This window comes from Protopterus annectens, chromosome 14.part0 (genome assembly GCF_019279795.1).
Source record: "Protopterus annectens isolate FY-2018-M chromosome 14.part0, PAN1.0, whole genome shotgun sequence".
NCBI lineage: Eukaryota > Metazoa > Chordata > Ceratodontiformes > Protopteridae > Protopterus > Protopterus annectens.
The window spans coordinates 540,957,963-540,975,060 of NC_056748.1; positions in this window are offsets into that span (position 1 = coordinate 540,957,963).

Genomic DNA, 17,098 nt, shown 5'->3' on the forward strand with positions numbered 1-17,098 from the left:
TATGCATTCTGAGACAGTAAGTTCACCTGTTAACATTAACTGACCATGCACTAAAGGACTGAGTGATGTTGGCCAGGACAAGGTTACCATTTTAATATTTCTGACTGTTGTAATAAAAGTTCTACCTTTACAGAAGGGGCTTTTGGTTCCGGGATGAATTTGGAAAAACGGTTGCAACAATTTGACAGACTGGTTGTGAAATTTAGAAAACTGCAAGTTGAGAATGGGTATTTATGTAGCAATATCCATTTGGGCAGGTTCCAAATGGTTTGCAGTGTTGCTGAATTACGGAAGGAACTAATATCATTGTTTGAACAGCATGGATGTGAATTTATTAAAGCATTAGTTAAGGATAATATGAAAATGATGGAACAATTTGTGGTGGAGATAAAAAGGCATGATTCATCTATCACCAGTGATCTGTTGTTTGAACAGGTTCAGATGAAGTACAGTAATATTTTTGGTTGAAATGATTTATTATTGAATTAAGAAATGGGGAGCTTACCCTTGATGAGAAGCAAACTTATAATGACAATGTTCCAGTTGTTTCCCATCAAACACCCCCTTTGGAACAACAAGCCCCCTTGAGGAGATCTGAAAGGATCTGTAACCAGTCCTGCACAGGTCAGGGCAGAATTATCTGGCATACATCACTCAGGGAGCCTATTACCAATACAATGAAGGAAATCACAGCCAGACAAGACAGTGGAATCATTGGACCTGATTTATTTAGTCAGGATTGTGACTATAAGGTTTGTAACTACAATGGTGTGACATTTCAAGAATCCTTTGTTGAGATTTTCCAAAAAAGGTTTTACTTTTGTAACTTCTGCAAGGACCAGGGTTGTGGACATGTCAATTGATTTAAAACTTTTTGTCAGGAAGCTGAATATTTTTTTCTAATGATGGAGTAAAATGTGTTACTCCCCTAACAACACCTAGTACATTTAACCCCCCACTTAATCCAGTCTTACAGCTATTTGAGCACATATGTGAATTTGACATTCGGGACCTTCTAGATAATAAATTAGATTTCCATTGATTTAACCTGAATCTTAAACAATGAAAGTTGTTGAATCAAATATGTGCAGACAAAACTATTAAACTGATACCTGACAAGGTGTGGGGATTAGTGGTTATGAGTTCCATTGATTATAATAATAAGATGTCATTAATTTCAAATTTTGGCACATATGAGGAAGTATCAAAAATTCAAATGAATATTGCTTATGGTATGATTGACTGTCTGTTATATGATATGCTGATGTAAGGACAAATTAGTAAGACAGACTACCAATATTTGAATGCAGAATGTTATTTGACACCAACAATCTTTGATATACCAAAAATTCATAAGAATTAAGTTGATTCTCCATTAAGACAAATAGTGGATGCTAGGTCATCCAAGACATATCCCCTGGTTCAATAAATAGACAAATATGTAGTTGGTAAGTTAGACTATTTAGTTAAAGACTCATGCGGTTTTCTTACTGGAATAAAACAAGGTTTACATGACAAGAATTTGATCTTTGTCACAGTGGACATTAAAGAATTATTTTCAGTGATGCTACATAAGAGTGGCCTGGAATGGGTCTTAGAATTTCTTATTGAGAATAGTGAATTCACTGGTTCTGAAATTAATCTTATTTTGACCTTCCTGGACTTGGTTCTGTTATACAATTTTATATATTTTGAAGGGATGTATCACAGACAAAAGGAAAGGTGCTGCCATGGGAATCCTAAGTGCCCTGTATTTACAAACATCATTATTGCAACCTGGAAAAAAATGTTGTCTTTAATTCAGGTTTTACAAAATCATGGTCCTTATACACTCGTTACTTGGACAATATCTATATTTTCTGGACTGACCATTCAAGTAAGATAGAAGATTTTCTGAAGTATATTTATTTATTTATTTATTTATTTATTTGCAGTTGTTTAACCAGGATAGTCCATTGGGCCTAAAGAACCCGTTTTCAATGGAGTCCTGGGGAGAAAAGCTCCACATAAAGATTATACAGAGATTATGTTCCACACACAGATTATACAAAGATTATGTTCCACACATAGTTTACATGAGGATTATAGAGAAAAACATTCTAGAATTTCTGGTTAAAAGTTAGAAGTAGTATATATGTATTTTTTTTTTTTTTGTATTTTACTAAAAATTACTAGGTACAAATAAGGAGTTGTATGCTAGAAGCAAGCATGAATTTGCTAGCTGGGAACTGAGAAAAAGGAAGGAGGAAAAAGTGTTGGGAGTAGAGAGTAGGTTATGAGGGGTGTAAACAGGAGCATTCCCATGAGGATGTTAGATGGGAGTGTAGTGATTTTTTAAAGTACGGGAGGCTAGCAATTGTACGAATGGAGGGGGGAAGGGAGTTCCATAGGCATGCTAGTGAGAAGGACAGGAGGTTTTGTCCTGGAGGGTGTAGGGTTCTATAAATTTCTATGAGGTTTTGATTGTTAGATCTTAGAAGTCTTTGTGTTTGATGCATTTTAAAGGTAGTAGAGAGAGAGAGGGACAGAGGGATGGCTAGAATATGAGTTTATGCGCATAGGTGAGCTGAGTGTAGGAGAGGTAGTTGGGAAGCTCTAGCCAGTTGAGTTTGTGGAGAGGTACACAGTGATGGGTAGATGATTTGTTACTTGTGGCGAATCTGGTTATTTTATTGTAACAAGAGGACAGTTTGGTTTTCAGAGAAGATTGTAGATTTGTTAGAAGAGGGGTGCCATAGAGAAGGGAGGGAAGGAGAAATGTGGTAGAGAGAGTAATTTTGGTAGTTGAGGTGAGGAACCGATTGTGAATGTAGAGCATGCCTAGTTTTTGGTAGTTTTTTTTATATTTAGTAGTAGATGGAAGTTGAATTTGAGCTTGTCATCGATTTGGACCCCTAGCAGTTTGGCTTCAGATACCAGCTCAAGAGATGTGTTATTTTGGCTGATGATGGAGAATAAATTTCTATCAAGGTTATTAGTTTAGTTTTAGCAGCATTGAGTGCAAGATGGTTGTCGTTCATCCATTGTTCTGTGGTGGAGAAGGCATCTTGAGTGAGTTTTAAAAGAGTTGGAATGGATGAGGCAGCACAGATGATTGTGGAGTCATCTGCGTATTGAATAATGTTTGCAAGAGGGACAGAGCGGAAAAAGTCATTAATGAAAATATTGAAGAGGAGGGGACCCAAAATAGAACCTTGTGGGACACCTGTGGGGGTGTTGAGGAAGGAGGAGGTGGCTTTTTTCCACTTGACAACTTGTTGCCTATTGGAGAGATAGCTAGAAAACCAACAGAGGGAAGAGGGAGAAAGGTTTAGGTTAGATAGCTTAGTAAGAAGTAGGTTATGGGAGATAGTGCCGAAGGCTTTAGTGAGATCAAGTAGGATGGTAGATACAGTGAGGCCGGAATCTCTAGCTTTATTTACAGTTTCAAGGAAGGATAGGAGGGCAGTCACAGTACTATGATGGGGTCTGAATCCATGCTGTGTAGGAGTTAGTAGATTGTTGTCCAGGAGATGGGGAAGGAGTTGAAGATGGATACATTTCTCTAGGACTTTTGAAATGGGCGAAAGGATGGCGATGGGACGGAAGTTGGTAATATTAGTATTGGTTCCACCTTTATGCAGTGGAATGATGTAGGCTTTTTTCCAGATTTGAGAAACGATACTTTCTTGGATCGAGCGGTTAATTAGGATACTGATAGGGAGGGCAATGGCTTCAGCAGCTATGCTGAGGAAGTATGAGGGAATGTTATCAGGGGCATTGGTGCATGGTTTTAGTTTCTGCAGGAGTTTTTTTATGGTGGATGTAGGAATAGGTTTGATGAAGAATGGTGGGGGTGGGGAATGAGTGGGAGAAGTTGGGGGAGGAGAAGCATGAGGAGAAGTGGGAGAAGATGGAGGCGAAGAAGCCTGAGGAGAAGTGGGAGACATTGGAGGGGGAGAAGCAAGAGGAGAAGTGGGAGATGTTGGATTGGGAGAAGCCTGAGGGGAAGTGGAGGTAGGAGAAGGATTGTTATTTGAAAAAGAGGAGGTAAGTTTAGAAACAGAGTCTATGAAGAAAGAATTGAAAAACACAGACAAGCAAAGCTCAAATAACCAAGAAAAAAACTGCCAAAGTGGATCCAACAAAAAGACGCCAGTCGAATATTACAAACTCACAAGTTAACCAAAATTTAAGTCCATCAAGTAGTATACAACCCGCACAGGCAGCGAGACCGAGTCAGCCTGTAAGCAACCAAAATAATTCACCTCCACCTAACGCTAGTAACAGAGCTGGAGCACAAGTAATTAACAATGCGTTACCTGCACTACAAGAATTTTGCAGCACTCCCAGTAATATTTTCCATGAACAAGCTGGTGATGCTTTGAGTGGTTTGAACCAGCAACAAGAAGGTAATAGCATTGTCCACAAACTGAAACTTTTTGACAACTGTCTCCTTAAATACAAAAAATTACAGCTGGAAACTATGTATTTTAAGGAGTGTATAAACTTAAAGATAGTCCCGAAGGGACTCAGACAATGGAAATACCCTGCAGGTTTAATTAAGCACTCAGAGTTTCACCTACGCCTAATTTCTTTTTTTAATGATCAAGGTCTTCACTTTTTAGATATATTGTCTTGTGAATATTTAAAACAAATGTCCGATCTAAAAAAGCAGTTGGAGAACCTTGAACAGGAAATAAAAAATGATTTATCTTTTGGCCGGTATGAATACGAATATGCCAGGATTTTCACAAGTATAGATAATTTGTTAAAAAAACTAAGTGAAACAAAAAAACGAAAAATCAATAGAGATAAACTGGCATATGAGGAAAGAATTGCTTATCCGGATCCACCTGTTAGCAAGTCAACACATGACTCTACTCCGCTAATAACAACAAATATTAATAATAATTTCAACGTGACAAACGATGCTGAACATTTAGAAACAACTTTGGACGAATTTACGTCCCTTAGTGATAATGACACTAATTTACCCCTAGTTGAGGTGAGGAACCGATTGTGAATGTAGAGCATGCCTAGTTTTTGGTAGTTTTTTTTTATATTTAGTAGTAGATGGAAGTTGAATTTGAGCTTGTCATCGATTTGGACCCCTAGCAGTTTGGCTTCAGATACCAGCTCAAGAGATGTGTTATTTTGGCTGATGATGGAGAATAAATTTCTATCAAGGTTATTAGTTTAGTTTTAGCAGCATTGAGTGCAAGATGGTTGTCGTTCATCCATTGTTCTGTGGTGGAGAAGGCATCTTGAGTGAGTTTTAAAAGAGTTGGAATGGATGAGGCAGCACAGATGATTGTGGAGTCATCTGCGTATTGAATAATGTTTGCAAGAGGGACAGAGCGGAAAAAGTCATTAATGAAAATATTGAAGAGGAGGGGGCCCAAAATAGAACCTTGTGGGACACCTGTGGGGGTGTTGAGGAAGGAGGAGGTGGCTTTTTTCCACTTGACAACTTGTTGCCTATTGGAGAGATAGCTAGAAAACCAACAGAGGGAAGAGGGAGAAAGGTTTAGATTAGATAGCTTAGTAAGAAGTAGGTTATGGGAGATAGTGCCGAAGGCTTTAGTGAGATCGAGTAGGATGGTAGATACAGTGAGGCCGGAATCTCTAGCTTTATTTACAGTTTCAAGGAAGGATAGGAGGGCAGTCATAGTACTATGATGGGGTCTGAATCCATGCTGTGTAGGAGTTAGTAGATTGTTGTCCAGGAGATGGGGAAGGAGTTGAAGATGGATACATTTCTCTAGGACTTTTGAAATGGGCGAAAGGATGGCGATGGGATGGAAGTTGGTAATATTAGTATTGGTTCCACCTTTATGCAGTGGAATGATGTAGGCTTTTTTCCAGATTTGAGAAACGATACTTTCTTGGATCGAGCGGTTAATTAGGATACTGATAGGGAGGGCAATGGCTTCAGCAGCTATGCTGAGGAAGTATGAGGGAATGTTATCAGGGGCATTGGTGCATGGTTTTAGTTTCTGCAGGAGTTTTTTTATGGTGGATGTAGGAATAGGTTTGATGAAGAATGGTGGGGGTGGGGAATGAGTGGGAGAAGTTGGGGGAGGAGAAGCATGAGGAGAAGTGGGAGAAGATGGAGGCGAAGAAGCCTGAGGAGAAGTGGGAGACATTGGAGGGGGAGAAGCAAGAGGAGAAGTGGGAGATGTTGGATTGGGAGAAACCTGAGGGGAAGTGGAGGTAGGAGAAGGATTGTTATTTGAAAAAGAGGAGGTAAGTTTAGAAACAGAGTCTATGAAGAAAGAATTGAAAAACACAGACAAGCAAAGCTCAAATAACCAAGAAAAAAACTGCCAAAGTGGATCCAACAAAAAGACGCCAGTCGAATATTACAAACTCACAAGTTAACCAAAATTTAAGTCCATCAAGTAGTATACAACCCGCACAGGCAGCGAGACCGAGTCAGCCTGTAAGCAACCAAAATAATTCACCTCCACCTAACGCTAGTAACAGAGCTGGAGCACAAGTAATTAACAATGCGTTACCTGCACTACAAGAATTTTGCAGCACTCCCCGTAATATTTTCCATGAACAAGCTGGTGATGCTTTGAGTGGTTTGAACCAGCAACAAGAAGGTAATAGCATTGTCCACAAACTGAATCTTTTTGACAACTGTCTCCTTAAATACAAAAAATTACAGCTGGAAACTATGTATTTTAAGGAGTGTATAAACTTAAAGATAGTCCCGAAGGGACTCAGACAATGGAAATACCCTGCAGGTTTAATTAAGCACTCAGAGTTTCACCTACGCCTAATTTCTTTTTTTAATGATCAAGGTCTTCACTTTTTAGATATATTGTCTTGTGAATATTTAAAACAAATGTCCGATCTAAAAAAGCAGTTGGAGAACCTTGAACAGGAAATAAAAATGATTTATCTTTTGGCCGGTATGAATACGAATATGCCAGGATTTTCACAAGTATAGATAATTTGTTAAAAAAACTAAGTGAAACAAAAAAACGAAAAATCAATAGAGATAAACTGGCATATGAGGAAAGAATTGCTTATCCGGATCCACCTGTTAGCAAGTCAACACATGACTCTACTCCGCTAATAACAACAAATATTAATAATAATTTCAACGTGACAAACGATGCTGAACATTTAGAAACAACTTTGGACGAATTTACGTCCCTTAGTGATAATGACACTAATTTACCCCGACATAGCGAACGGCTACAAAACAAACAGGGTCAACAGCGGAACAATCAAGGACAAATGGAGCATAAAAACCCACAGGGTTTTCAACGTGTTTATTCCAACGCCAAGAAAAAGAATGCGAATTGGGGCAAGAAAACGCAGAACAAGAAGGCGTACAACTGGCGCAGAAAGTAATGTACTGTCAACCTGAAATTATTTTCAGCAATAGTAGAGACTTCCGTGTTTATAACTATACTAAATTTGAGGTCTCTCAAGATTTTGTTGAGTTACTAGCAAAAGGCTTTAATTTTGTTTTACCACAGAAGCCTAATGTTGCTCGTATGTTATGTGACCTTAAATTATTTACACGAAAGCTCAATTTAAAGCTGATATTAGGACAGAATAGTAATGTGTTTTGTAGTGAACGTATAGCTAGTATGTACAACCCCCCCCCCCTTGATAATAACATTCTTTTGTTTGAAAAGATTACTGAAATTCATCTAAGGGGCTTGACCAACCAACTTGCTCATAATAAAATTTCTGACGTAAGAGACAATGATTTGATCGCAATAGTCAAAGCCCATAAAATTCGGGTGATGAAGCCCGACAAGGGGGGTGGAGCTATGTTAATGTATGAAAAAGACTACGAAGAAAAGATGCATACTATGTTATCAACTGATAATTACAGAAAAGTCTCTTTAAACGAATTAAACCAAGCCTATGCTAAAATAAAAAATGTGTTAAGCGACTTATTCATTGAGGGCAGTATTGACACTGCTTTATATCAATATTTAACTATCTTAGCTCCATTGGTGCCAGTTATTTTCGGAGTCCCTAAGCTCCACAAAAACATTCAGAGTCCCCCGTTTAGACCAATCATAGATGGTTGTCAGTCGATTACTTATTCATGTGCTAAATGGGTAGACAATAAGTTGAAAGATACACTCAAGACCGAGCCTCAAATTTGTAAGGATTCCTGGCACGTTTTGGAATCCTTAAATAACATTCCCTTTGACACCAATTTTAATTTCCTGACAGCTAATGTCAGGGATTTATACACGGTGATTCCGCAAGACATTGGTATTGATTGGGTTAGGGATTTTCTGTTATATAAACGAGTGCCAGGGAACAACATTGATCTGATTGTTAGTCTTTTAGAATTGGTGTTGAGTAATAATTTCTTTATGTTCAAAAAAGATCTGTATTTACAGCTTACAGGTGTTGCAATGGGCTCCCCTTGTGGGGGCAGCTTTGCAAATTCAGTAATGGCTTATTGGGAACATACTTTTTTGTTCCAACATTCATTATATAAGGAGGCCGTCGTATGGTACACAAGGTACCAAGACGACATCCTTATAATATTCAAGGGAGATGAAGAAGTGGCTCAAAATTTGATTAGAGTTATGAATTAATTTACCCCTTTTTTGTCTTTTACTTACAGTTTAATAAGATTTCCATAAATTATTTGGACATTTTAATACGAAAAGATTTTGAAAAAGGCATATTTTGCACTAGTGTGTTTCGGAAACCTCATTATAGTAATTCTTTTCTTCATTTCACTAGTTGCCACCCCTACTTTCAGAAGAGAGGGGTGGTGAAAAGCCAAATCGTTCGGGCTTCAAGAATGTGCTCTGAAGAAACAGCATTCGAGGAAGAATGTCATTATTTGGCTTCAATGTTTTTAAACAGAGGGTACCCGAACAAATTAATTAACTCTGTGATAGTTGAGGTTTCCCATAAAAGACAGACTGGCCTTTTAGGACCAATTCTAAAAACAGACCAGATTAATACACTTATTGTGAATGATAATTTGACTAGTGAAGTATGCCCATTGGTCAATGTAGGTTCAAAACAAGTGGATTACAGTACTTGTTTTCTCATACAATTTAATATACTGTCACCAGAAATTAGACGTATACTTAATAATAATTGGGAATTTATCACTCAGGATGCTCACATGAGTAAAACTTTAGGACAAAACCATTAGTTGTTTTTAAGAAGGCTCCTTCCCTAAAAGTTCTTTTGGAACGCACACCTAAGGAACAAAAGCTGAATAATGGAATGTATAGATGTGGCCGTTGTAGATACTGTAAATATATAAAGACAGGTACCTCCTTTACAATTCGGGATGTAAAATACTATATGAATAACAAGTGTGACTGCAATAGCCAAGGCGTAGTATATCTCGCTAGTTGTAAAATCTGCGCTGCGTTCTACTTGGGGAAGACGGAACGTCACTTAAAACAACGAATATATGAGCACCTGTATGCAATTTCCAAGGGAGTATTAACAAATGCTTTAGCGAAACATATTTCTGAAAACCCAACTCATGGTTTTTTATTTACAGTAGTGCAAAAGATAGAATTGAATCCCAGAGGTGGCCCTTGGCACCTCAAATTAGAAGAATCTGAGCTATTGTGGCAGCTCAAAACTAGTGCCTATATTCATCCAGGCATAAGTGAAATGTGTTCCATCAAATGTCTGTTAAAGTTAAAATCTCTTATGAGATGAAGGAAATGAATGTATAATGTATAATGTTTTTAATGCAATGTATTTTTAATTTCACAAAAAATTGTTTGTAAAGCTTTCCTCCTTGTATAATATTTATATACAACAAAATATAATTCATTTAGTATTTTAGCGGGTGTGTTTTAGATGAAAATACATTGTTAATATTTATAAAATAAAAATAAAGTTAAGGGTACGAAGTATATACTTTGTTTAGGTAAAATTTCCTGATTTTTTAATGTTCTGTCAAGGTCAAGATTTGAATATATATATACTTAGTATTTTTCCATTGAGAAATGTTCAACTGCAGTAGGTTTTTTAAAGGGATGGTTAATTAACTAATTAAATCAATAATTCAATTATGTGAAATGTTAGAGGGAGTATAAGAGTACTGAAGCATTTGCTATTAGTTTGTCTGAAGAAGTGCATGTATCTTATGCATGAAAGCGCTCACAAACAGTAAAGAAAGAATTGAATTGGGTAGCAAGATCAGTGTCATCTATATTTGGGCAAGGGATTGGGTTTTCTGTGTTTCCGGGTTTTAAGAGGGTGGTTATACTTCTCCAGAACTTTTGAGGGTTGGTTTTGAGGTTGCTTTGAAGTCGGGTGAAGTAGTTATGACGGTCTGCAGAGATAAGTCTTTTAACTGAATTACAAAGAGTTTTGTATTCATTGAGGGAAGATGTAGATTTGTTCTTTTGCTATTGTGTCCAGGCTTTATTTTATATTAATGGTACTACCTCCTTCCTTAATTTTACATCCAATACTTCTTTGTAAGTATTACAATATCTTGATATTGAATTAAGGAAGGACAGTAATAATAAAAAAATTAGGTTGCTTATATATAGGAAGTCAGCCTAGTCTAACTCTGTGTTGCATTTCAAAAATGTTGTCTGTTTTCTCAGAAAAAGCTTGTCATTAAGGGACAAATTGTTATAGCAGTTAGGATGGTTTCAGAACTGGATAATTTCTGGGGTGAATGCACTAAACTTAAAGATATGCTTTTGAATAGAGGGCATCCAGAAAATTTGCTTAGTAGTTTTATTTTTGAGATAACACAAAAAGACAGAATTGTATATTGATTTACCGGGGTCTAGTCTTTCAATAAGCTTAAGCAATAAAGGTCACATGGATGTCTATAATTTAACATCAGCCTTTATAACAACCTTTAGTGTAGACTATAGGGCCATTAGCAATGTTTTTACAAAAAAACTAGGATATGTTTAATTATTTTGAAAGGATTTGTGCAAGCTCAGTCTGACCCCAAAATCTGTAGCAAGGAAAGGTATTTGCTTAAAGAATATGATTGAATGTGCTGGCAATAACTTACTGAAGGGAGTTTTACCTAGATGGGGCACATATATATTCTTGAGCAAACAGGGTTTCTATTAGTAATGTTTTGATTCATTCTAATTTTCGTTTTAATTGTTGTATGAAAGGTTTGGTGCATGTAGCGTTATGTCAGCACTGTGCAGGATTTTATACGGGAAAGATAATTATATCCTTCAGATCTATGATAACATGTATAATATTGCTAAGGGGAGCACCAATAATGCCTTAGAAAAACACCTGAAGGAGTTCCTGAATCATAGATTTTTATTTTTTGATAATGAAAACCCATTAAGTAAACCTAGACATGGTGCTTTCAATTTGCTTTTGGAAATCTACTAGCTTATTTGGCAACTTAGATTGAATACAGGTACAGCTCCCAGATTGAATAGTAGGTTATTAATTAACTGTATGTTAAAGATGAAATATTTATGTTTATTTTAATTTGCAGATGTAGTAATTATTATTAAACTGTATAAGGGATTGATTTTACATACATGATTATGATTGGTTATGGCAGTTAAATGACTGGTGTCATTTTAAAAAGGCAAGGTTTTATACATATTTTATTCTGATGAAGTTCCATATTGGCTAGAATTAGAGTGCTTAATAAATGTATTTCACTGCACTGCACTTGTGCCCGATTGTTGGTGTTTGGTTGGAATTCTGCATTAAATATATTGGGCATATGATCCTGAAAAGGATGATTTTCTCTCCTGTCCTAATTGTGATTTTTACAGACAGGAATTTTTGAAGCAGCCAAGGTCTAGGCATCATTCAATTTGGGAACATAAGGGTGACGTCTTTGCAGCTTGCATCTGATATAATTCTATTAATCTTAAGTGGCTGTGATCTCCAGTGTGCACCAGTGTAAATATCTGCTCAGTATGAAGTGGTTTTGATGAGAATCAGCACCTCCAATCAGATGAGACTGCTCCTTCCAGGAAAAGAGTGGATTGGTCTTCTTTATGAGTGAAGGTTAATATGATTGGGAGATTGACCAGTAAATGTGTGTAGCATATACTCAACCTAGCTGTATCAATAAAATCCTTTACGTTAGGATAGAAAATCTTACTGTTTTGTGGTTTGCTGCAGTAACACCCACTGGAATACTTCAGAATAAAAACATGCACAACATCACTTTCTTAAATAATGCTTAAGTGACATGTATAGTCACATGATATTTGAAACTTTATTTAGACAGGTATAACATAACTTCCTTGAACAATTCCTAAATCCCATGTACAGTCTCAGGAAATTTAAAACCTTACTTTAAGTTATAGTAAAAATAAATAAATAAATAAACATTCAAGTTGCCTACTTTAAAATTAAACACATAAGGATGTAGAAGGTAATTTTAACCAAGCCGTAACTGCAAATTTATATTTATTTAAAAATGTTGCTTGTACCTTTATTCAGCCTCCTCCCTTTTAATGCACACTTAATATTAATGTGTTCATTTATCCCAGGACTTCTATTAGCCTCTAACCTTAACTGCCATAATGTTTTAATAATGTATAATTGGATTTTGTAGTCACCTGCCCTCAATTCTAATGATAAATTATGCAAAACAAAAAATATATATACATTGAATTGGTACATTTCAGGGTGTGCTTGTACAGGGCATTATTTTAACTGTCTTTTTAACAGAATAAAGGTGTTCCTTATTTTTTTTGGATAACATTCTCAATCATTCCTGCAGAGAAAAACAGTCAGTGCATTAGGCCAACTATACAACCCCCAAGAGATACAGTCCCCATGTGTTCAAAATAAACACTGGGCTCATCCAAAATATAGCAGCCAACATTACAAATGATGCATCTGTAAGTGCCTTTGTTTTTTTGTATCTTGTTAAAGAGGATTTTAGTACTAACATATTGTAAAATTTCCTTTACAATTGTATTCTTTTTACACAATGTCAAAGGTTTGTAAACCACTAGTCTACTTAGATTATAATTACCTTCTATTATTTAACATTTGGAACAAATAATGTTACAAATCTTAAAAAATAAAATGTGGAAATGATTGCTATACAGTTATTTCCTCTTGGTTCCAAACAATATAACCTTTTTCAATCTTGAGAGAACAGTTTCCCTTTTACTCACTATTTCTTTAGCAAAATCATCCAACTGTTTTTTGGATAATCTCTCTTAATGAATAACAAACTGATGAATTCTACCTCATCTAAGAAATCTTAATCTGCAGTGCATAAACTAGAGGCACTTATAAACTGTCCGTGCTATGTTTTTTCATAAAAGTGGAATGTCTAATCAAATAGTCGAGATAGCTATTGGTATGTGTGTCTTTTCAGATTATTAACAGAAAAATTCTTGAGGAAACACCAAAATGCAAAAGAAAACGTTTATCAAAAAGAGTCTCTTAAAAGCAGTATATCTTGCAAGTGCTTTCACATTTCGCAATGAATGCTCCAACAGATGTGGATTTTATCTCTTCATTGAGGCACTTTATCCTCTGGCAGTTCTTTTCAGATTATTATCATTCAATGAGTGATTGACTGTGTTTTTGTTTTCACAAGTGGTGGTGCTGTCATGGAGTTATTATATTTAATTAAGGGGGATGCAGATGAGCATGCCTCAAAAGCACTGTTTTATGTAATATTTTTTTAATTTTCAATATTCTCAATCATTTACGATTCAGTGAAATGAGTTTCAGTCAAATGGGTTTTCAGTCAATTGCTTTTCATTTAGATGGTGTTTCATTCAATTAGTCTTCAGTCAAATTCTTTCAAGCATTTCATTTCAATCAAGTGCTGTTCAATCAAATGATAGTAAACTGTTTTATATATATATATATTGTTAAAACTCTGTGAAAGTAGCCCCATACTGTGACATTTAAAAAATGAACTGAGTTTCCTGTACCTGCCATAAAAGTCAGAAATGAAACAGAAGAATTAATTTGTTCTAATAATTTGGTAGCTCCTGTTCTATTACCTTTGACTATGAAAAACAGATCATCCACAAATTTCTTGTAAAATAAAACTGAAGATAATTTCTCACATTTTAGAAGAATGACCCTTTCCCACCCATCTAAAACTATGCTGGTATACACTGGTGATGCAGGTGACTTTATAGCAACATCCCTCCATCTTCTATAATAGTTCTTATTTTAAATGAAACAATTATTTTCCAATACTAATTTGAACAAAACTATATTAATTGATATTAGTTATCCTAAAATTAGTAAAAATAGAAAAGTAACTTCTTATAAATTCTATTCTGTCATCATGGGGATGCTTGTGAACAAACATTTGATGTCCATGGTCATAAGAAGGGATTCTTCTGCTGTAAAAGAATAGTCCGTTATTTTATTCAGAATGTCCCAATATTCATTTAAACATATCTACAAATTCTATACTATAGGATTACACATGGAATAGAAAAAAAAGCCTTCAGATGCAGAACTGAGAGCAGACACACCAGGCATAAAGGAGAACATTCAGAGTTTTAAAGTTTTTGGGAATCCCAAATAAACCCTCAATAATAGGATCTGTGATGATTAATAAAAAAAATGTACAAGAACAAGAACCCATATGGCATGCAAGTTTCCTTTGAGCCAAGCTGTTCATCTCCATGCTTTCTTTCTGGAACCTAAGAATGATGGAGAAAGGATACTCCGTACCTTGGATATGCACAGATAACTCCGATAATAACTTTACAGAACACAATCTTTCAAGATTTATGATCAATTGTTCATCTGTTCTGAAGGTGAAAAAAATTACAACCTGTGTCAAAATAAACCATTTCCAATTGGTTGTCTTGTGCAATTTCCTTGTGTTACACACACCACAAGATAATTCCAGGTAGGGTCAAGTCTCGTTCTACCAGGGCTTTGGCTTCATCTGTGGCTGTTTGGAAAGGGTTGCAGTCTAGAAGTATTCTAGAAACAGCAACTTGGTCCTCTGTGCATACTTTCATAACCTACAAATCTACAAAGCACTTTAAACTAGATTCCTTCTCTAAGTCTAGGACTGCTTTACTAGGGCCATTTTCAGAGGCTACTGGATTTGCATCCTTTTTTCTTCCCAGTCATTCTAAGCTGTGGTAATCAACTCATATAGCTAAGGCTACTGCAGCAGTGATCCTAATGATGAACATAGTGCAGGTGTGTAAGTAAACTTACCATAACAGTAGATTTCATATGATCACTGCTGTAGTAGCTATTCGTTGTCTCCACTCCCCTCATTTTTGTATGTTTTCGTTGCCAGGGTGCGGATCTTAATTTTTTATTTTTGTAGCATTGTCCTAGTCAGGTCTTTAGCTTCCCTCTGTCTGTTTGGATGAAAGTGCTGAAGGGCTCAGTACCCAAACCTGCCTTTTAATCAGCTCAGCTCAAATTGACTAACAGTTTGGGTGCATGGAAAGTGTTCTGAAGGTTTGGAAACTGGCTGGCAATTAAATCCTTAGTAAGATATAACTGATATAGCTAAGGCTATTACAGCAATGATAATTCAAGCACCTACTGCTTTTGTTAGTTCCCTTAAACAGCTGTACTTTCTCACTGTTTCAAAATAAAGAGTGATTCAACAACTTTATAATTTACCTAGAATTCTTTTATTCATGCAAATCATTGAATTTTTATATTGTTGACATCCTTATTGTAAGTATGCATACTACTGCACAATGTAAATCTGTGTTACACAAGTTACTTTTAGAATTATTTTGGTATATTAATGACAGGTGCCTGTTGAAAGGCTGAAGACTGAAACAGCAATCCAGAAAAGTCTGGAAATGCATGTGAAAATAAGGAGGTATATACAAAGTTTGATACTGACATATATCAAATTATTCTTCCTACTGAAGGTACAGAGATTTCATAGTTAGTATATATATATATATATATATATATATATATATATATATATATATATATATATAGATATATATATATATATAGCAGTGGCTGTAGAGCTGCAGAGGTGAAAATGGTGTGGTTCATAATTTATTTGTGTTTGAATCACAATTTACTTTTATCAGTGCCAGACATGAAATACTGGTAGTTACCTTTTTGAGAGAGAGCCATATTATGAGATAGAAACAGTATACCAAGGGTATGCATGCTGCTGGGCCACAGAATATCAGACTAAGTACTCAGAATATACTTAATGTAGTAAAAGGACACAATATATTATAAATATACTTTAGTATTTCTTCCCTCAAAAATAGCTTTTCATAAGATGCTAATTAACTGTACAATTTAGTTTAAAAATGAAAAACAGCAAGGCCTGAGTCTTTGCTAAATTACATTAATTGTGCACAAGGGTACAGTTTAGAAATAACTATTTAATGCAGATGATATTAATGAAATTTTAGCAGAATGGCTATAAAAGCGTATTGTGTATTGAGCATTTGTATAATCAAATCTTGTTTTGTTTCAGCCATACTGGCCAATGTTATAAAATAACTACATAGCTTACAAAATTAACATATATGCTCAAAATCTGCTGCCGATATATTTTTGTACATTATCACAGTTTAGTGCATGCCTTCCTTATTTTATAATGAGTATTAAACATAGGCTTTTGTATGTTACAGTGGACTTAGATGGTTATACATTTTTTGATGAGTTATGTATTTGAATACATGCCAGACATACTTTTTTGTCCAGTTGCTGTTTTACGTTATATAACAGTTTAATTTCTAAAAAAATATCAAAATATGAGAAAAAAACATGACACTTCTCAGTTATAATGTGTATTATTTGTGATTTGTTTAGGAAACATTTTTATTGCCTTTTATTATTATTGTGTTATCTGTTTAGCTGCCATTTCTAGTGTTACTGCTTTATTATTTTCTTTTCAGTTCTCCAGGGATGTCAGTCATGCAACTCATTCCTGGTTTTATAAACATTTTGCCTTCTGCCTACCCAAATGATTAGTTATGGTTCTGCCATCTGTTGCCCCACCACCAACTGATCAATGCAGCTTTTATTTATATGTTTAGCACATACAATATTCAGACTTTAGAGTTAGGCTAGACCTTTCCTACAAATGATATACATCTTTAGCTACATTTTCAACAGATGTATTTAGTGAACAGACAGTATGATAGACAATGAATGTGCTCATTAATGCTGTTAAGACTATAAT